We start from the raw sequence: 21706 nt of genomic DNA, 5'->3' as shown, positions 1-21706 counted from the left end.
AAAATCCTGGAGAACAGTCTTAGCAAGATGGAAATGATTGGGATAGGTCTCCAGTTGTTAATTTCCTTGAGGCGATCTGGTTTGGTTGACTTAGGAATCAAAAGAGTCCTGCAATCCCTCACTGTTGTGTTGGGTCTGTATAAGTTGGACTGTTCTGTTCCCCCCTATCTTGTAATGGTTCTGCCCTGGTTCTCCCTTCCCTCCCTTGTGCTGCCAGTTATCCCAGCTCCTTCCCTGTCGCCTTGGAGATAAATGTACCCTGTCTCAAATCCCTCCCTGGTGCCCTGTCCGTCACTTGGCGCTCCCACCCTTCTCTCTGGAACTCTCTAGAAACATCTAACTAGAGCGTCAAGTGATTGGCTCAGGGGCCAAAGCTCCACCCTCAAGTTATTCCCATTGGTGTTCTCCCTAAGTCAATCTTTGGTATCCCACTCCCCTCTGCAATCCTATTCATCCAAGGACTGACTCCTCCCCTGTGTCCTTCCCTCCTTATAAGCTGTTGCAACTTCCCCCTCTTCCTCTTCAGTTGTCGGTTTCCCCTGGGATTCAATAAACCTGGATTCACCACAGCTGGAGAGTGCTCTCTTCTTGTTTCTGCTGACTGTAGCCATAAGCCATGCCATGTCCTACCACAAGGAACTGCTACTGTCATAGCACAGAGCGTTTGACTTAGGTGCTGTCCTGAACGACGGAGATTGGGATAGTGCCCACCTACTGCTAGCCGTGCTGGAAAGCTGGCCGGGACGTCCGAGAACGACCATTATTCTCCAGCTGGACCACTTCAGTTGTGGTGCCCAACGTTCCCCACTGCCTCTGTGCTGGGGCAGAGATCAATTGGGTTACATTACACAGGGTATCCAGCAGGACCATGAGGAGGTGCAATCTCTGCAGCAATGCCCAGTTTGTAACTATACTCTCAAAAACTGCCTTAGGAGAGTCATAGTCGCACCTGCCACTTGCCTGCACTTCATTGAATTTCTTCGCTTTGACATTCAGAGCACTGGGCAGAAATCACATTGCATCAACACCCACCTCAGGCCTTTGTGATGTTTTGTTTCAATTAAACAGTCGGATTCCCCTGGTTTGCACCAGTTCTAAGCTGGCTGCTGGGTGATGGCCCAGGTGGAGCACCCCCCTGGTAACCCCCCTGGTGACATTCCCCATGTGAACCACTCAGCCGACGCCTTTTCACAGCAGTTGACAGCAGGACATGGAGCAACAGATACGGCTTGATGGTAGCCAGGTGTTCCACAGGAGCTGGGAGTCTCACAGCAGCCGGGTACAGCTTGGCAACAGGCACGGGCAGCTCCATAGCAGCCAGGAGTGGCTCCGCAGCCAGGTACCCCCTTACAGTGGCAGGGTGCTCTCCCGCCGGGGCCCGGCACTGTCTCGCCGTGGCTGGGCACAGCTGTAGGGGCGCTTCCAGTCACAGCAAAGCACAGAGAGGTGGTTCCACCGCAGGCAGAGATGGCTACAGGGGCAGCCGCATGGCACAGAGGAGCTGGAATCTCACAGGGGCTGGGCACTGCTTCTGCGATCTCAGCTAGCTGGTACGGCAGGCCTGGTGGAGGGGCAGCAAACGCCGCTCCATGGCCAGGCACTGTCCTGCAGGAGCAAGGCATCTCACAGTGGTGGCAGCTGGGTGCCTTGCAGCGGCTGCAGGGGCAAAGCGCCTCGCTGCTGCTACCAAGTGCTGCTTCTGGGGTTCCAGCTGTGGCAGCAGGGCACAGCAGAGTGGAAGAGTACCTGTTCAATGTGACTCTGCAGCATGACATCTCTCCACCCTCTGGATCGGCAGCAGCGCGCTCCATTGACCACCCGCGCTGCTCTTGGGCGGTTGCGGCAGTTTCTACCAGCAGGGCAGAACAAGGGGCAGCAGAGGGCACAGCTGCACAGCAGCCAGTGCTTTCAGGAGTCTTTGCAGCCACGGCAGGGCACAGAGGGGCTGCAGGGTGCTCATTTAACACAGCCAGGCTGCTTGGGGTGCCTCCAGCACTGACCCCAGAGACGGCACACTCAGCTGACAGCGCCCTCCTGCCTGGGGCAGTGGCACGGCCCCGGGTGACCAGGGGACATCCTGCTGGGCAATAACCTCTGCCAAGGGTGGCAGCACAGTCCTGGGTGGCAGCAGGGCACTCCCTGGGCAGGTCACCCTCACCTGGGGAGGCTCCACAGCTCTGCCTGGTGGCCTCCTGGTGGGCTGTGCCTTCTGCATTCATCCTCTTCCCTTGTTCACCCAGCACAGCGTCTGCTCTCCCTGCTGCCTCCCCCAGTGCCCTGCTTTCACCGTTAGCCTTGGTGGAGAGCCAGTGAATGCCCCATCCCTGGAAACATTCCAGCTTGGATGGGCTCTGAGCAACATAATGGAGTGAAAAATGCCTCTGCCCGCACCCCACAGGAGGCTCTGTGGTGTCAGCTACTGGAGTTGTTGTGGTCTCCTGTAGGATGCAATTCCCCCAGAGAGCACAGAGAGAACACAAAGCACCATAGCTGGCAAGAACACCCTCCATGGAGATGGGAATATTCTGGATCAACAGGCTCAAGCTGCTGAGTTTTGCCCTCTTGTAGATGGACACAAGTTTCAGAAGTGACTGAGAGCCAGGAGGCCCCACAGTGTCTCTGAGTCCCCTTGGTTCCCTGAGATCACACAGTGTCCCAGTGTCCCTTTGGTTCCATGAGGCCCCAAAATGTCACAAGGATCCCTGGACACCACAAGGTTCTGGGAGATCCCAATGGATTGTTGGTTCCAACTGGCCTCACTGAGTCACAAGGGCCTCTGGATTCCATGAGACCCCACAGTGTCACAGTGTGCCTTTGATTCCACAAGCCTCAGTGTCACAACGGTTCCTGAGCATCTTTAGGCACCAGAGTCTCAGAGCATCCCCTCAGTTTTATGAACTCCACAGTGTCACAATGTCCCCTTGGTTCCATTTATTTCTGCAGTGTCACAAGGATTCCTGGAAAGAATGAGGCCCTGAAGTATCGCAATGTATGGTTCCATGAAGTCCCAGAGTTTCAGTCTCCTCTTGGTTCCATGGATTCTACAAGACCCTGGAGTGTCACAGGGCCCCTAGAGTCCCATTGTCACAATGTGACAATGTCCCCAGGAGGCACTGCAGTGTGACAATGTCCCCAGGAGTACCTGCAGTGTCACAGAGGAGCAGCACTGGAGTGGGCACAGCACCAGGGGAGGTTTGGCAGTGTTCCCATATCTGTGACACAACAGTGGTGGCAACACCAATGTTCTCCTCTCTATGATACCACAGATGTTCAAGATCGAGCATTGCCCTGTCAGTGACATCCCAGTGGTGGCAACCTCAAAGTTCCCCTGTCTGTGACATGACAGCAGTGGCAATACCAATGTCCCCCCGTCTATGACACGAAAGAAATTGCAACCCCAGCGTTCCCCTCTCTGTGACACCACAGAGGTGGCACCCGCAGCGTTCTCCTCTCTATGACAGCACCACAGTGGCAACCCCTATATTGCCCTCTCAGTGACACCACAGGGGTGGCAGCCCCAAATGCTCCCCTGTGACACCACAGTAGTGACTCCCCCACATTCCCCTCACCTTGATACCACTGAGTTGGCAGTTCCAACATTGACTTCTGTAGGAAACCACAGGGGTAGCAGCCCCAAGATTACCCTGTCTTTGAGCCCACAAGGATGGCAGCCCAAACATTCCTCTCTCTATGATACCACAGCGGTGGGAGCTCCAGAAATCCTGTCTGTGGAACCCTAGCAGTGTCAGCCCCAACATTTCCCTCTCTGTGACATCATAGTTGTGGCAGTCCCAAGTCCCCCTCTCTGTGACACCACAGCAGTGGAAGGCCCAGAGTCCCCTGTCTGTGACACCGCAGCTTTGGCAGCCCCAACGTTCTCCTCTCTATGATTCCACAGCAGAGGCAGCCCCAATGTTCTCCTCTCTATGACTCCACAGCAGAGGCAGCCCCAGCATTCTCATGTGTATGATACCACTGTGGTGGCAGCCACAACGTTCCCCTCACTGTGACACCTCAGTGGTGGCAGCCCCAGTTGTACCTTCTATGACACTACAGCAGCAGCCACCCCAACATTCCCCTCTCCACAACACCAGAGCTGAGGCAGTCCTGTTGTCCCAGTCTCTGTGACACCACAGTGGTTGCTGCCCGAAGTTCCTCTCTCTGTGACACCACAGCTGTGGCAGCAGCGCTAGAACAGAAGCAGCAGCTGAGGAACAACAGGGGAGCAGGGGAGGAGCAGAGAAGGAGCAGTGGAACAGTGGTAGATGAGCAGTGTTGGAGCAGCAGTGGAGCAGAGGTGCAGGAGCTGAGGAACCGTGCTGAAACAGCACAGCACAGCTTTTGAGCAGCAGTGAAGTGAGCATGGAAAAAGCAGAACAGTGGTGGCAGAGGTGCTACAGCCATGGAACCATGGTGGCACAGGAACTGCAGCCACGGAACCGTGGTGGCACAGGAACTACAGCCATGGAACAGTGGTGGCACAGGAACTGCAGCCACGGAACCGTGGTGGCACAGGAACTGCAGCCATGCAACAGTGGTGGCACAGCCCTGCAGCTGTGGAGCGGCGCCTGAGATGCCGAAGCTGTGGGACACAGAGCGGCTCCCAGTGCTGTGTCCTGCAGGAGCCGGCCCCGCACACACCAGAGCAATGCCCCTCAGGCTGAGCCAGAGCTGGGGGCAGAGGCAGGAATTGATGCCGGGCTGTGGAAGGCGTGGATCGAGTGCATTTAATGGTGACCTGGGGATTTGATTCTGCTCATTGCGGCTGCTTTTGTGCTGTTGGGACCATTCCAGTTCATGTGAAGTCATGAACTCAGGAGAAACTTGGGACAAAAGGAATCAAAGTGCCTTCTGTCCTGCTGTCTTGGTTTGGAAAGACAGGTGCCTGCTAAGGAAGGCAGTAGCCTCCCATGAAATGGAGAATGTGAACCCTCCCCCTCTGAATTGTTATGATTTTAAATTAAGGGGCTCTCAGGCAAAAAATAAAAAGTATGGGAGCAGGAAATAACAGTTATTTCATAGGGAAGAAAATAAAAGGAAAAAATAAACAATGCAGTAAATTAAAACAACACTGACAGAGTCAGAACACAACCTGACACCCTGTTGGTCAGGGTGCTGGTAGCAATCCAACTGGAAATGTGGCTGCAGTCCTCCTGGAGTGTCAGGTTCTGTTGGAGCAGGGGGTACTGTAGAAAAGGGTGTAGTCTTTCTCTGAAGATCCAGTGGAAGAAGAGGCAGCTGCTGTTCCTCTGGGAAATCCAGGGGAGAAGTTGTGCTGCTATTCCAGAATCTCCAGGTTCTATCTGGCTAGAATGCTTAGCTGTTCCCTCTGGGCGGAGCATCTCCCAATGGGATGCTGTAGTTCTTACCAGCCATGCAGTGACATTCAATAGCCTGTTATCAGCAGATGTCCCCCCAGGAGGGAGGAGTGGTTGTGGAAGAGATAAGGAAAACTGCCATACAGATGGCAAATAGAATCCATCTTGCCTTGCAATCTGGGACATCTGCAGAGAAAGACATCTTGGTAGAAGTTGAATGATTTCTGATTTGGGAACTGAAGTGGGTCAGTTATTGGCCTGTGGTTTGTTCTCATCCAGAAAGATGTTCCAAAGTACTGCAATTTGGCATTAAAAACCAGGAACGTGCCTCTTCATCTGGATATTGCACATGGACTAAAGAGCTATTTGTGGTCATTATGATAGGAAAACAACTGGAGATCTTTTCCCAATGTAACTCTTTCTTCCTGTCTCTGGGATTAGGCCTCCAACACCCGATGTTGGAGTCTTCTTTCCGTAATCTGCTCCTTTGGAGTTGGGATGTGACAAATCAGTGGGAGGAGGGAGAGACCATTACAACTGCAAACTCTGGGTTTTATAGTTTCTGGATTTCCAGTGCTTAGAAACTGTCATGTTTTCAACTGTCTGAACAAATCCCACATTTGTCCCTTTTTCCCTGGCAGAAAACATTTCTTTGGCCCTATTTAGGAATTGACCCTGGGAAACACCTCATTCCAGATGCTTTTTTGTTGGTTTTGCTAAGAGATGCCAAGAAAATCAGCACACGGGGCAGGGATGAGAGAAAGGGAAGAAACAATTCCTTTGTTTTCCTTGTGGGAACTCTTCTCTAGAGGTTGTGCTTCAGCTAGAGACTTCCCGGGCCAAGGGCTGAGGGAAGCAATTCAGCTGAGGCAGCTGAGGCATCTCATCCCTGGTCTGTAACCCTGGGGCTGGGAGGGGACACGGGTGCCCCCCTTGCACCGCCTGGAATGGGGGATTCCTCCTGCCTCTGCCAGGTGCTCCTGATCCTGGCATTAGCCCTCCCTGGCTGCCAGGGAGCTATGAGCTCCCTGCCATGGGCATTGCTGGTGCTGGAGGGCAGGAGGGAGAGATTCAGTGCAAACCTGGGAGGTGCCAGTGGGCTCAGAGATGTGTGGAGGTGACAGTGACAGAGTGACACAGGGAGGTGCAGAGGGACACAGGGACAAGACAACACCCCAGGGAAAACCTCTTGGAAATCTGGGGGACTTTGAGTGTAAAATGCACACAGACACAGAATGCTGCAAAGCATTTTCCAGCTGTCTTAGATTGGACATGGGGCATGTATTCTATTCCTATCTGATGGGGCAGTTACCTTCTGTGAATTGGGCAGTTTTCTTTATCTCTTCCACAACCCATCCTCCCTCCCAGGAGATATCTTCTGTTAAGGGGCCATTGAGCGCCACTGCATGACTGATAAAATTCCATCATCCCATTGTGAGAAGCTCCGCCCAGAGGGAGGAGCCAAGCATTCCTACCTGGATACAATCAGAGGGCTGGAAGACCAGAGTCAGCCTTTTCCACTGGATTCCCGGAGGAAGATCAGGCCCAATACCACCACCACTGGATCTTCAGAGGAAAACTCCACCCTCCTACAGGATCCCTGCATCAACAGAGCCACGCCAGTCACTGCAGGCGGACTGTAGCCACCGTTTATTGGGACTACCACCGCCACTGTGCCCCACATGGTGTCAGGTCGTATTCCGAATCTGTCAGTGTTTTTTCTTTGTACTATTGCATTTATATTTTAATTTTGCTGCTATAGAACTGTTTTTCCCATTCCCATATCTTTTGCACTAGAGCCCCATAATTTCAAAATTATAAGAGTTCGGAAGGAGGTTGTTTACATTTTTCCATTTTAAGGGAGGTTCTTGCCTTCCTTTGCAGACACCTGTCTATTCAAACTGCGACAATATCCCCAGACACCCAGGTGAGGAGGAAGTCAGTGCCCCTTTCTCCCTCTCTTCTGCTCCATCTCCCAGCCCAGCATGGCCCCCAGCTGCAGGAGAACCCCACTGCCAACGCCATCCTGCTAGGGATGCACTGGGGGAATCTCTTTCCCCCTCGCTGTGGCACAGAGGCAAATCTCATCCTCTCCTTATCCTTCCACCCACAGGCAAGAAGCTGAGGATGGAGACCAGGGAGGACAAATCCCCACAGCAGAACCTCATGGAAGAGGCCACTTTGAGCGCCTCTACTGTGCAGGAATCCAATGGAGAGGAAAAGTTCCAGAGGTCCCTCAGGAGGAGGGGCACCAAACTCAGCCTGGATTGCTATGAGGAGGAAAGACCCACCCTGGGCCAGGAAGGTGGACAGAGCTTCAGCCACGTCTTGGAGCTGGTGGTGCATGAGCAGCTTCACAATGGGGAGAATCCCTACAAGTGCTTGGAGTGTGGGAAGGTCTTCAGGTGCAGCTCTGAGCTCGTCACCAACCTGTTGAAGTGAGGGGAGAACGACCAATCCTTTGATGCATGGAACTCAATTTATTGATCGATCAGCCAGCTTAAATAATAGTGTTAACCAACTTCATGCATATTCCAAAATCCAGGTTTATGATAGGCTAACAGAGAAAACTCTAACCACACCTTTTGTTTTACTACACCGTTGATTGTTTACACAAAACAAAACCAGTGTTCCCACTGTGATATGAACGGTTCCCAAAACTTCCACATCTGTTCTCAGGGTGCCATCTTTTCCCAGAGAGGGTGTTACACTTGTTATGGGAAGACTGCCTGAGAACCTTATTGTTTATACAGTGATGCCTGAGAGAGTCTAATTGTTTATAGAAGTCAGGCTGGGAACTGCTTCACAGCTACCTGTTACTTTTCTCTCAATTGCATGGCTTCATGGCCTTTTTCTTCAAGCCATGCCTGAACTAAACTCTCCACACCAACCAACGCATCCACACCGGGGAACGGCCCTACAAGTGCCTTGAGTGTCCAAAAATGTTTCACACCACCTCCATTCTCGTCAGGCACCAGTGGATTCACACAGAGGAGAGGCCCTTCAACTGCCCTGAGTGCAGGAAGGGCTTTAGAGAAAACATCAGCCTTGTTACCCACTGGTGCATCCACACCAGGGTGAGGCCCTACGAGTGTCCCAAGTGTGGAAAGAGCTTCAACCAGAGCTCTCATTTGACCAAACACCAACTGAGGCACTGGTAAGGGAAGCCCTGCAAATGCCCCCACTGCAGAAAAAGCTTCTTGCACTGCTCCAGCTTCATCCCCCATTGGAGGATCCCCTTTGGGAAGAGCCCTGGTGATCCATGTTCCCTGTCGTTAATGCTTGGAAGACACCTGTCCCTCTTCCTGGCCCTGCCAGGAAACTGACCATAGCAACAGGGGGCTGGGGAGGGTTGCCATGGAAACTGTCCAGAGCAATGGGTTCTGGTGATGGGTGCCTGCTAAGGAACTGAGTTGCCACAGGCACTCAGAGGGGTTCCATGGGAGGCGCCCTGATGTTTTAAGATTTTCTAAGATATTGACATTCTTGTAGCGAACTTTCTCACACACTTGCTGTAAATAACTCATTGTTTTGCATTCCTTTATGGAGGAGGAGAAAGTTGATGGACTCTTGGTTTGTCCAGTGTCATTGGAGAGGTGGCACTGTCACGCTCCAATCCACTGTCACTCTTGGGAAACTATAAATGTTGGAGTCAGAAAATTAACTTCCCTTTTTTTTTCTCCATGACAACAGCGATGTGTTCTTGTGTTCTTTCATGTCCTATAGCAACACATGGGGACATTCCAGGAGTCTCCAGGTTGTTCCAGAGCTGGAATGTCACAGGCAGAGACAGGGGCTCCATGGAGACCTCCCAGGGCTTTCTGGGGATGGTAAAGAGCCCTGTGGTCAGAGGCAGTCACAGCCATTCCATGGTGACATCCCAGGGCACCTTGGGCTGCAAAGGCACCGATCTGTCACAGGAACTCACGGGGGCTCCACGGTGACATCCCAGGAGTCCCCAGGCTGCCAAAGAGCCAGGATGTCCCGGACACTCACAGGGGTTCCTGTCATGGGCACAGTGGGAGCTGCAGGCAAAAGCTTTGTTTCTTTCTTGAAGAAACTCCTGCTGAGTCATGGGATGGAGAAATGACACCCAGCAGCCACCACAGAACCCATAAAACACTCCAGAACCCCTAGACTTCTAAAATTTCTTCTCAGAGAGGAGACTGGGAGTGGCTGGATCCAATCCCAGCCCCAGACATTGAGAAAGATGCAAAAGATTGGACAGGGGGAATTGAACTTGTCCCACAGGATTAATGATGGAATACCTGAGAGATTTCTAGAAATACAGCTCTGATTGATTCTGATCATGATGAGACAGAAAGATCTTGATCAGAGTTATTTCCTCCACAGCACTGGAGCTCTAACAATTAGAATATTCTGCTCTAGGCAGCAATTTTGAAGTCAACAGAGCCTTGCTGGAGTTCTTGGAGCCCATTGCAGGCAGAGCCTCCTGCTCCAGCAGGAACTGCCTTTCCTGTGCCATGAGCAGGGCAGGTCCCGCTGCAGGAAAAGCCCCAGGTCAGCCCCAGCACAGGGAAGGGCTCGGGCACAAGGGCAGAGCGCCATGCTGGGAGCTGTGCCAGGGAGAGCCTGAGGCACCAAAGGCACCTTGGCAGCAGCAGCTGCTTGCAGGCCATGGCCAGAAGCCTCCCTTGGCAGCCTGGCCTGGTGGCCACCACTGCAGAGCTGCTGCCTCAGGGCTCATTCCTGGCTGGGCTTGAAAAGCCACTTCTGCTCCAGAAGCCTGAATGGGAAGCCATTGGCCTCAGCACCTCGGGGACAAGATATTAATGACAAAACTCTTCATGCCAGCAGAGCCAAGGCAGGGGCAGAGGAAAGGGGAGAGCCAGGCCCAGGGGACAGGGCTGCCATGGTGATGGCTGTGAGGCCACTGCCCCTGCAGCAGCCTGGCTGCCCTCAGCAAACATTCTGGCCAGAAGCCTTGTGAGGGCACCCAGCACAGCAGAGAACACACACTACGGGAATTCTGTTCTTGGGGTGGGGAGGGTTTCACTGGGTCAGGCTGCACAAAGCTCCTGCTCTTGGACAATTCCTGGGATAGGGCATCCAATTCTCTAGAAAAACAGCTGCAGTTTCATGCCACTTTCATAATTGTAGAATATTTCTTCCTTCTAACAAATGTAAATCCACCCTCATTCGGTTTAAAGATATTGACCCTTTTTCTGTCATGGCATGGCAAGATTTGGGAGAAAATAACTTTGACCACAATTTTTCCATTTTCACAGACCTTATTTTTTTTCCAAAAATCTCCCAGGATGGGGTTTTGGAGGCCTCACCACAAAACCAGCAGGGGGACTCTGCAGGCTCTGGGCTCAGTGGTGTGGAGACTGAGGAGAGAACAGGAGTAGCCTGGGAGGGATGGAAGGCTGGTTTCAGAGGGGCTGGAGCTTTTCTTCATAGTGGGAATGAGCCTGAAGAAGACATAATAGCACCAAGAGCAGCTGGGGAGGTGCAGAGTGGACACCAGGAGAAAGGAATTTCCCTGCCAGGGCAGGGCTGTGGTGCAACAGGTCCCCAGCAGTAGCCTGGAGCAGCCCAAGGCTCTGTGTGGGCAGGCAGAGGGAGGCAGGAGGCAGAGCTGTCAGCAAAGGAAGGGCCCAGCCAGGTGGGGCAGCTGGGGGATGCTGACAGCCTGCAGGGACAGAGGTGCAGGGCAGGGACAACCTGGGCTGCACAGGGATGGGCAGCAGCTGCAAGACAGCCCTGCCAGAGCCAACTCCTGCAGCACTTTGGCCATGGCTGCTGGCCCTGGGGCCTGAGGCCATGTGAGAGTCTGTCCAAAATATCCTTCATTTTTGCCTCATGGCTGCCATGAAGAGGGACCATCAAAAAACTAAAAACTGCTGAACCAGTGGTGGGGGGAGGAAATCATGTGCCTCTTAGCTCACTGTTTCCAGAGGTGTTTTTTGCTATACGCAACACTGAACTCGAAGGAGCACCCTGCCCTTTTCCCTGAACAATGGTCCTGGAATTTCTCTCTGCCTCCTGGCCTGGCTGGTTTGAGCTTTAGCGTGGTCCCTCCTCCAAGAGTAGACCCCTCTAGCCCATTCTCAACCATCAGGATTGACACGTAGAGATGTAGGCCTCTTCATCAAGGACCCAAGACATGAAACCCCTGTGTGAGAAGGCTCCCTCTCACCTTCTTTCAGAGACTGGGACTGAAACCCTCCCAACTTGGGGGAGCTGTGCAGAGGGCAGGGAGGAAAGCTGCCCAGAGCAAGCACAGGTGCAGGCAGTGGGCCATGAAAACAATGGTTCTTGCTTGCTGCCTGGCTTGACTTTGTTCACCCCTGAACAAATACTATTCTTTCCCCCTGAAGACCTTTGCTTTGGTTGTGAAATTCATTCCCCCTTTCCCCAACAAAAAATAGTATAACGTGGGGTCCAGATGAACCTCCGAGATCTCCCCGGATGTGGCCTGGCAGACTCCATTGGCTGGATCCCAAAGGATAACGCAGCACCACGTTTGGTAGCTATAACGCACCCCTCCTCTTCCTTCCTCTTTTCCTTATTTTCTCCTTTGTTCCCCTGGTTCCCCTCACCAATGCATTTCTGTTGTGGTTATTTCAAGAAAATTGCACTTGTTGATTGTTACTGCAAATCCCCTGTGCCGTGTTGGTTTTTTTGCACCCTGAGATCACCCCTACGAACCATCACATCATCCATTCACTAGGACGGATCACGACAAATGGTCTCCATGATTCCATGGGGCCTTGCAATGTCACAATGATCTCCATGGATCCACGGTGCCTCTCAGGATCACAACGGCCCTTTGGCTCCATAAGGCCCTGAAATGCAGCAATGGCCTCTTGGTTCCACAAAGCCCCGCTGCTTCACACTGGCCCCTTGGGACCATGCAGCCCAACACAGCCACAGTGATGTCCTTGGTTCCATGAGGCCTCACAGTGTCACAATGGCCCCATGGATCCATGGTACTCTGCAGTGTCACAATGGCCCCTGTGTGTCACAAGGCTCAAAAAAGTCACAATGGTCTCCATGGCTCCTCAAGACCCCACAGTGTCACAATAGCCCCATGGATCCATGGCACTCACAGTGTCACAATGATCTCCTTGGTTCCACAAGTTCCTACAGTGTAACAGGCTCCACAAGGGCCTGCAGTGTCACTATGGCCCATTGGCTCCACAACGCCCCGCAGTGTCACAATGGTTTCCATAGGAAGGAAACAAGTGAGCCCCAATGTGCAGGGGCAGATGAGAGGCAGTCACCAGAGGCCAAGGCTAGCCAGACTTGACTATTAGCAAATTTTATCTGGGAGCAACCCTTGGATATAGGGAATTTTAGAGGTGGAATCCTAATTTCAGCCATGGGAGGCTAGACAAGAAAGACAGTTCTTTTCCATAGGAATAAAAACACAGAGCCCCGGTGTCTCATGGTCAGATGGGAAGTGGTCCTTGGCATGTCTAATTCAGTGGGACCTGTCAGACAGCCCCCAGGAGGCCAAACCAGGCAGACCTGTTCCATGTTCCCCTGATTTCATGGAGTCCCATACTGTCACAATGGTCCCCTTGATTCCATGAGGTCTTGCAATGTCACAATGGTTTCTTGGTTTCATGAGGCCCACATGGCTCCATGCGGTCCTGCTGTGTCACAATGGCTCCTTGTTCCTATGGGCCCCACAGTTTGATCATTGACCCTTGCTTCTATAGGGCCTCTGAGCTGTACAATGGTCTCCTTGATTCCATGAGGTTCCATAGTCTCACCATGGTGTCCTTGGACCCGCATTGTCACAACTGACCCATGGTTTCATGAGGTTCCGTAGTGTCACCATGGTCGCTGTCAGAGGCTGGATGAGATCAATGTCCCGAGACACCTTGGGATGCTCGGAATGCCCGTGTGGGGCCAGGGCCGGGTCAGGCCTTGGTTTGTGGTGGGACAGAGCCCCACTCCCAGCCCTGGCCTGGCAGAGCTGTCAATCACACAGCAGGGGGTGATGTTAACCCAGCTCTGCTTAGCCCAGCTGTTAATCAATCAATCACACACTAGCAGCTGGTGCTACCCTGGCTCTGATTGGACAAGCAACTGACAGTCCCACCCAGAGGCGGGCTCATGAAGGCCCAGGGGGTTAAAAGCCGGAGCACGAGGCCAGACCATGGTCTGGGTCCTGCCTTGTCCTGGGGTTTCTTTGTTAGTGATGCTGGAACCTGAGCAGTTGGTACCTATGTGTGTGTCTTTCTATGGATCTTCTGTCTTTCTGTTGTTTGCTATTTCTTCTCCTTCTAATCTTACTTAGCTGGAACATTTTTGGGTAACTTAACATCTTAAGGGATAAAGGTTTTTAGATTAAATTTGCTATGTTATTGAATTTAATGCTATGATAAGGGTTTCATATTGAAGTGGATGTTGTATTAAACCCTTTGCAAAAGTTCCTTGATTGTCTATATTTTGCCAATAATATTTTGTGTCATTTTGACCTCTTAGCTACATTGATCAGAGCATGGTGCTGGTATCAGTGGGCTGTGGGTTCAACCCTGTGTGGGCCATTCACTTAAGAGCTGGACTTGATGATCCTTCTGGGCCCTTCCTACCAAGAATATTCTTTGCATCTGTCCATGTTGAGAATATCTGGTTGGTGTTTCTCCTGTGCACCAAACTCAAGTCAAGGAACCTTTGGTTACCCCCAGCATTTCAGTGATCTGGAGTGTTGCAGCCCTGCAGGCTCAGAATGGCCTCTTGTTTCCATGAGGCCCCACAGTGTCACACTGGCCCCTTGGTTCCATGGGCCCCAACAGTGCCACCATGATCCCCTTGGTTGCACAACTTCCCACAGTGTCCCACTGGCCCCTCAGTTCCATGAGGATCTGGAGTGTCACATAGGTTTATGGCATTTGTCCTTGCTGCCCTTCACATCCCCCTGGCCCACAAACAGCCCTGAGCCAGCCGTGAGGGACAGGCCCTGCTGTCCCAGGCTGGGCTCAGGGCTTGGCCTTTCTGCTTCCCCCAACCAGCCCAGGCCTTGCTCAGCACTGCAGTTCCCTGCTCAGAGCCTTGGGCTCCCTGCAATCCTGGCCTCAAGGATCTGCTCTCAGCAGTACCTGGGCAGCCTTTGGCACTCCCTGCCCTCAGTGGGGCCCAGCCATGCTCCAAGGCACTTGGAGTTTTGCTGCTGACTCCTTGAGCAGCTTCTTCATCCTTCTCTCTGTGCCTGAGGCTCCTGGACCCAGCTCCAAACCCACCATGGGGATCATGAAAATACAGAATGCCCTCGGGAGCTCTTTGTCTCCCTTCCATTGTCTTTGAGTCTCCAGGGTTTGTGCAGTGATTAGAGTCAGTTTGGAGTTCTGTTCAGGAGGATGATTTCAAAGTGCACCTCATGATTTTTCGTTTTTTAATCATGAGTATTGTTTTTTATTTTTCAGTTCAGAGAAAAGGTAACTGAAGCTTTCCCCAAGTGATCTTGATGCTGAATGTCTCCTTAGGAGGTCTGGGCACAGAGAAGAATGACACCCTTGCAAGCTGACTCTGTTTGGACAACCTGCTCCTCATCCCCGGCCTCACCATGTCTGACATCATCCACCTGGGACTAACATCCCAAAATATATTAAAAAGAAAGTAATTTATTATTTATTTTTAATATTTTTCAATTAAATGTATTTATTGTATTTATTTCTTATTTGTAATAATAGTTGTTTCATTTTTATTACCTAATTTTATATTTATATCAAAAATCTATCCGTGTTTAGCAACCAGTAAAATTAATGGTAACTGGTTCTAAGTATCACAATTCCCTTCATTCACTAATTCACCTCTATTGGTTATTAATTTTTACCCTCTTTCTGCTACTTCACCCTATGTTTAGTCCTTTTGTAATGTTTTTAATCCTGTTTTTCTCACACATGGTTCAAGGGGGCACTTGGGCTTACACGGAGATAATTTTGAGGCACATTTGGGGCAGTTTTGGGTCTGGGGAGGGAATTCAGAGAGAACTTGAGCGTCGGGAGAACACTTGGGGGAGCCGGGTGGGAAATGGGGGGTGGGGGAAGGCACTCAGGGATTCTGAGGGACAATTCGGGGTCCAAGGGACCCCTTGGGGATGCAGGGAGACCCTTGGAGGTCAGGGAGGGGAATGTGGGGCCCTTCGGGGTCCGGGCGGGCCCTTGGGGGGCTCTAACGGGGCTCTCTGGGCGCGGGGGTGAAGGCGGAGCGCTAATGGCGCCCTGCAGAGCGCGGGGTGTGACGGGAAATGAAGTCTCGGCTGCGTTCAAACGCCACGAGCGCCGCGGAGCATGATGGGAGATGTAGTCCCGGAAGTAGCTCCACTGCAGCACTTGGGGGTCCGGGCAGCCAATTGTGGGTGCGGGCGGCCACTTCGGGTCCTCAGGGGGCACCTGCGAGGAACCTATGGTGCCGGGAAGCCCTTGGGGGACACCTGGAGAGTCGTTATGGGTCCCTTTGGGGTACGGAACATGACGGGACTTGTACGGCGGGAATGGGTTATGTCGGGGCTCTGGGGTCGCAGGGCATATTGAAGATGGTGGTCCGGCTACAAAGACGCTCTACGGTGCGCAGAGCATCACGGGAGATGAAGTCTCGGCTGCACTGGCACTCAGTGGATGCCGCGGTGCATGATGGGAGCTGTAGTCCCGAAAGGACCCATTGCTCGCTGTCATCCTCCCCAGCCCATTCCATCATTCCAGAGGCTGGTCCATCACAGGGGATGTCCTAAATCCACTCGGTGCCTGCTTCTTCCCCAGGTGTCTGTAAGGTTGCTTTGGCAATGAGTACCACACTCTGATTAAATTCTTTCATGGGGCACCTGTGCCCATAGCACCCATTTCCAAGCTCAGGACAGTGTCCCAGGCAGTGACATGGGACACAGGGTCTGTCTGCAGTCATCCAGGGGTTGTTCTCGCCACCACAGGCACACAGCACTTGCCGTGGTGGGTTTGGGGGATAGTCAGTCTGCCAGGACTCCCCACACTTATATTCCAGCCCTCAGGAGCAAAACCCTCCCCAAAAAGGTTTTTTATTTGGGAGGTCAAAAACTCTTTATTTGATATTTCTGAGCCCAAATCCTCCCTAAATGAGTGTTTCTTAGCTCCCTAAACTGGTATTTCAGACACCAAAATATCCTTAAATTGATGTTTCTCAGCCTGAAATATCTCTAAATTGCTGCTTCTGAGCTAAAAATAGCCCTAAGTTGCTTTCATTGAGACTCGGAGCTCCCAAAATTTTTTTTTCCCCGAGCCAAAAACCTCCCAAAATCAGTGTTCTGGAGTCTAAAAGCCCCCAGAACTGCTAATTCTCGGCCCCAAAGCTCCTGAGCTCACCATTATGGCCCCGAAGCTGCTGACACAGGGGTTTCTAAGCCATGAAGTTCCCAGATCAGTGTTCCAGAGCCCTGACGCCCCTCACTCACGCCCTGTGCCTGGTGTGCCATCAGCCCGTGGGGTTGATCCCAGCCAGGGAGGCTCCGGGAGCGATGGGCGGGGAGCGCTGGCTGTGCCCATTTCCCACCCCCAGCCAAGGAACCGCTCCCAGAGCGGGGAAACCTCATTTAGGGGAAATCGGTGTAAAACTGGGAAAGGAGCTGCGGGCAGAGAGGGAGGAGCCCGTGGGGGCGGGAACGGGTCGGGCACAGTGAGCTAGTGCGCTGTATCTATCCCAGTTTTTAAGCAGTGCTCCCAGCGCGGAGCGGCTCCTTCCCAGACCTGTCCCAGGTAAGCGCCTGCCCCTTGCTCCCGGGTTTCCTCAGGGCTTGCTCCTTCTGCTCCCGAAACTGATGTTTCTCAGCCCAAAAGTTCTATAAATCGCTGTTTTGGAGCTCCAAAGCTCCCTAAATAGGGACTACAGAGCCAAAAATCGGCTTAAATTGGTTGTTTTGGAGCCCAAAAGCTCTCTAAATTGTTCTTTTTGCTCTGAAAATATCCCAAAATCACTCTCCCTGATTCCCAAAGCTCCCAATATGATTTTTTCCCAGCCTTAAACTCCCCAAATCAGGGTTTCATAGGCATGTGTGTCCCTAAATTGGTGTTTAAGAGCCCCAGTGCTCCCTAAATCAGTATTTCTGCACCCAAATGCTGTTTCAGGTCCCAAAAACATCCCCAGGTGGGTGAGCCCCAACGCTCCTGAGACTCCAGTATTCTCAGCTGTGAAGTTCCCCAAATACCAATTTTTGAGGCCAAAAGTGCCCTGAAATGGTATTGCTGAGCCCCAAAGTATCCTAAATTGCTGCTTTTGTGTCCCAAGTCTCTGGACACTGAGTTTTCTGAGCCCCAAAGCTCATTAAATTGATGTTTCTGAGCCCTGAAGCTCCCCAGGTTGCTTTCCCTGACCTGCAAAGCTTCCTGAGATCCCATTTTGAGTATTGCAGTTCCTTAAAAATTCGCTTCTGAGCCCAAGAGCTCCCTAAATTGGAATTTTGAGCTGAAAAGCTGCCTAGAGGGGACTTTCTGAGGCGAAAAGTTCCCCCAATCAGTAGTTTTGAGTCAAATGCTCCCTAAATTTGTGTTTCTCAACCCCAATGCTGCCTAAAGTTGAGGCTTCTTCAGAACCCAAAATCTTTCTAAATCAGTGTTTGGGACCCCAGAGCTCCCAAACTTGCAGTTTCTTAGTCCAAATGCTCCTGAGTGGGAGTTTCTGAACCCCCGAGAACCCAAAATTGCTGGTTTTGATCTCAGAAGCTGCCTACATCATTTTTGTTCAGAGCCAAACCCATCCCTAGATGGTTTGGAAGGCTGTGCCTGAGTGCTGGTGGAATGCAGAGGAAGGGGAGAGGCTCTGCCAGAGGAGTGTCAGGGAGGATGAGGATGGGAGGTGTGAAGAGCAGCTGGGATACCTGGACATCCTCAACAGGATGGGCAGAGGTTAAGTTGACTTGTGTGAGTGAGCAGTGGAGGGGTCAGAAAGGGGGGACGCTGCCTTGCCAGCTCAGAAACCCCCTGATCATCAGGGAGAGTGGGCAGAAGAGCTCTGGGGGCAGCCTGGAGTGGTCTCAGGCCAGTGAGCAGGTTCCCATGGGAATGGCAGCTGCCCTGACATCCATGGCCAGGCACAGCAAAGGGCTCCAGCAGCATGGGGGATCCGGGAGCGATGGCTCAGCAGAGCTGCCTGGTGCGTGGATGGGGGGTGCTCACGGGGAGCTGCTCCTGCCCCACACAGGGATGAGCTCCTCAGTGCCAGCCTGGGCTGTCACAGCCGGGAAATAGCGGGGTCCAGGCACCGAGGGGCAGGGACTGAGGCCAGCAGCAGAGCACACAGCTGGGGCTGCAGAGGAGAAGGCTTTGATGGGCTGAACCAGCAGCTGCGGAGGGTTCCCACCCCCACGGGCTCCTCCCTCCCCCCCAGCACCTCCTTTCTCCGTTTGACACTGATTTCCCATAAATGCCTATCAGGAAATATGCCGAGCTTTCCAGGGCAGCCTCTTCTGAGGGCAGGAATGGTCTCTCCAAGAGCCAGGAGTAAAGCACTCCTCTCCTGAGGCTCTCAGCTGAACTGAGCAAGCTCCAGGTGAAAAGGCAGCGCTTGGGAGAGGGAGCACACGGGCCAGCAGCCAAACAAGGCAGCAGCACCCGGGGCTGTGTGAGCAGGAGCCCAGCCAGGGAAAGGGCTCAAGTGCTGAGTCCAGTTCTGCCAGAGGGGATTGAGTGGGAAAAGCTCCCTGGACCATCCTGGGGCCTTCACTGGGGTTTTGCTGAGACCTGAAGGAGCCCTGCTGCCCTCCAGGGCCCCCAGGGCTTTCAGTGTCTTTGCCTCATCAAGGCCCAGCTGTGCTGCAGAGGGTGGGGGACCAGTCAGGAAGGGTTGGAGGGAGACCACAAAGTTAATATTCCATAGAATTCCCATTCAAAGTCGATTGTCCCTTCCTGCCCTCAGTCTACAGACACTAATCCAGTTCCTAATTCATTCCTACGTAGAGAAAAAATGGTCAATTCAGGCTTTACTTATTTATTTCATGGGTTTTTTTCTGATAGCAAAAATTGTTACCATGACTCTTGCTACACATTAAATGGGAAAAAAGTGAAAAGTAAGTAGCATATTGATTAGGCACAGCCTGGTTGCCATGAATACATTATGGATAATTGTTTGTTGCTTTGATCTTGGCTGATTGGAAAAATTTTTAGTCTGAATATAGAATGAATAATTATTTCATGGAGTGACTAGAACTTAATTTAATTTTTATGTTTAATATTATTACCTCACCTTAGCACACCAGAAAAAGCATAATGAGATTTCACCACCACTCATACAATCCTCCTGGATTTAACTCACATGCTGGTAATAATGTTTTATTGCACTCAATGCATAATTCAAAATGTCTAATTTATTGGGCATCTGTTGGCAGACCAGACTCTCTTCGTCTCTGGGCAACAAAGCCATCACTGACAATGTGGCAGAGAGAGTTTCTTCTTTTTTTGTTTCTTTTATTTCTTTTTTTTATTCCATATTTTTTCTGTCTTCTCTTACCCCTGCCCCACCCCCCTTTTCTTTTTTATTCTCCTCCCTTCTCCTGTCTTTCCCCCTTCCTTTTCTTTTTCCCCCTCAAAGCTTCAGCTTTGGCTCAAGAGTGCAGATGTGGCCCTGCATAAAATAATTCTCCTGTCTAAAGCAGTTGTCAGGGCTCCTTCCAAATATGAGAGACAGAGAGGACAATGTGTCTCTGTCTGTGAGAAGTGGGGTGACCCATCCCTGGAAGCACAACCATCTTTCCATGAGCGGTGATCTGAGCTAATGTCGGTGTTCATCAGTGATCAATGGCAGAGGTACATCCAGGACAGCTCCACGTGCACATCATCTACTCATTGTTACTGTTTGAGAAGCCATCACGCTATTGCTCTGCTTTCAGGAGAAAACTCCTCAAACTCTGAGCATTTTTTGCCATTTATATGCTTTCCCTCCTTTCAGACCAGAGCAAAACAGTAAAATGTAGTGGGAAGAGATGGAGCAGGGTTCATTCCTGGGAAATCACCCCTGGCATTTCCTGTCTGATGCCTTCAGTTAGACCCGTGGGACAGCCATGGGCCCTGGGGCTGTGACTTCTCGTGGTTCCCTGCTGGCATTTCTCTATTTCTAATCCTCCCCTCTTTTCCTCACCTGGGTCTATCCTCTCCTTGAACACCAGGAAAGCTTTCTGGACATGCAGCAGCTTTTGGCAAGGGGTCCCTTAATTCAGTCCAGGTCCTCCTTCTCTGGAACGTGGCCAAAGAAAACAGAAAGTCCCAAGGAGCAGACAGCCCAGGGAAATGGAGTGCGAGAAAGAGGGAGAGCAGAGCACAGCAGTGAGTTGTGCCCTGAGCAGACCTTTCCTCACTCTTGAGCAGTCCCTGTTTCTGCCTTCACCTCGTCCCTGCTGCTCTGATGGATGTGCTCAGAAGGGACAGGCAGCTTTGTTGGAAGGGTCAGCAGGGCCCTGCTTTCTGCAGCCAGCTGTGCAGAAGAGGATATTTGGGAAACTTCCCAGTCTGACCCTTCCCAAGGCTCTCTGGCCATCACACTCCAGCCACCAGAGGTGTTCAGTGTTGGGAGGAGCCCCTCCACAGCAGTGGCTGCAGTGCCCCAATGGGCCCTGCTGGACTCCCCACACCCAGCCCCTGTGTCCTCCCTGGTTCCAGCCCAGGCTTCCCAGAGCAGTCTCAGCTGTCTGATTCCATAAAGCCATTTATTCCCAGTGCAGTGACACAGGAACAGCCTGAGCTGTTCCCCCAGCAAGGGAGCCCCTCAGTTTTATCCCCTCAGTCTGCATGCCCAAGGCTCGAGTCTGGCTCTTCCTCCCGGGCCCTCAGCTCCTGCTGGGTCTCTCGGTGTCCCTTCCCCAGCGGTGCCACCACTCTTGGTGCCCTTTGTTGGGCTCTGTTGGCCATTCATGAGCTCCTGTCTCGGGCTCCCACCTGGAGCTCAGCTTGCATCAGGCACTGCAGGTGCCCCAGCCACCTGCACCAGGTGTGTTCACAGCCAGGAGAGGGGAGAGTGGGAGTGAGGTGATTTCAGTTTTGTCTTTGTTACCCAGCTTGCTGCTCTATTGGGAATTGCTGAAAAAGCAAAGCAATCGTCCCCAAGTGGAGTCTGGTTTGCCCATGGTGGCAGCTGGAGAGGGATGTCCCAAGCTTTATGTGAGCTCTTCAGTTGTATTTTTTCCTCCTGTCCAGTTGAGGAGGGGGAGTGAGAGAAGTTTGATGGGCATTTGGCAGCCAGCCTGTAAATATTCTCAGTTCAGTCAAAGAATGAACAGAGACAATTCCTCACAAACTGAACCTAACAATCCTAGAAAAAAAAAAATATCAAACAATTATTATCTCTCTTTCTATAACCATTGTTTATAAAAATGGTTTGCTAGAGTGTACTAATCATAATGCATCACTAGTGTGAGAGGTTTTCACCTTAAGACCAATCAGGTCTTAGGTCCACTA

This window comes from Melospiza melodia, chromosome 17 (assembly GCF_035770615.1).
Source record: "Melospiza melodia melodia isolate bMelMel2 chromosome 17, bMelMel2.pri, whole genome shotgun sequence".
NCBI lineage: Eukaryota > Metazoa > Chordata > Aves > Passeriformes > Passerellidae > Melospiza > Melospiza melodia.
Note: the sequence above shows the minus strand (reverse complement) of the source record.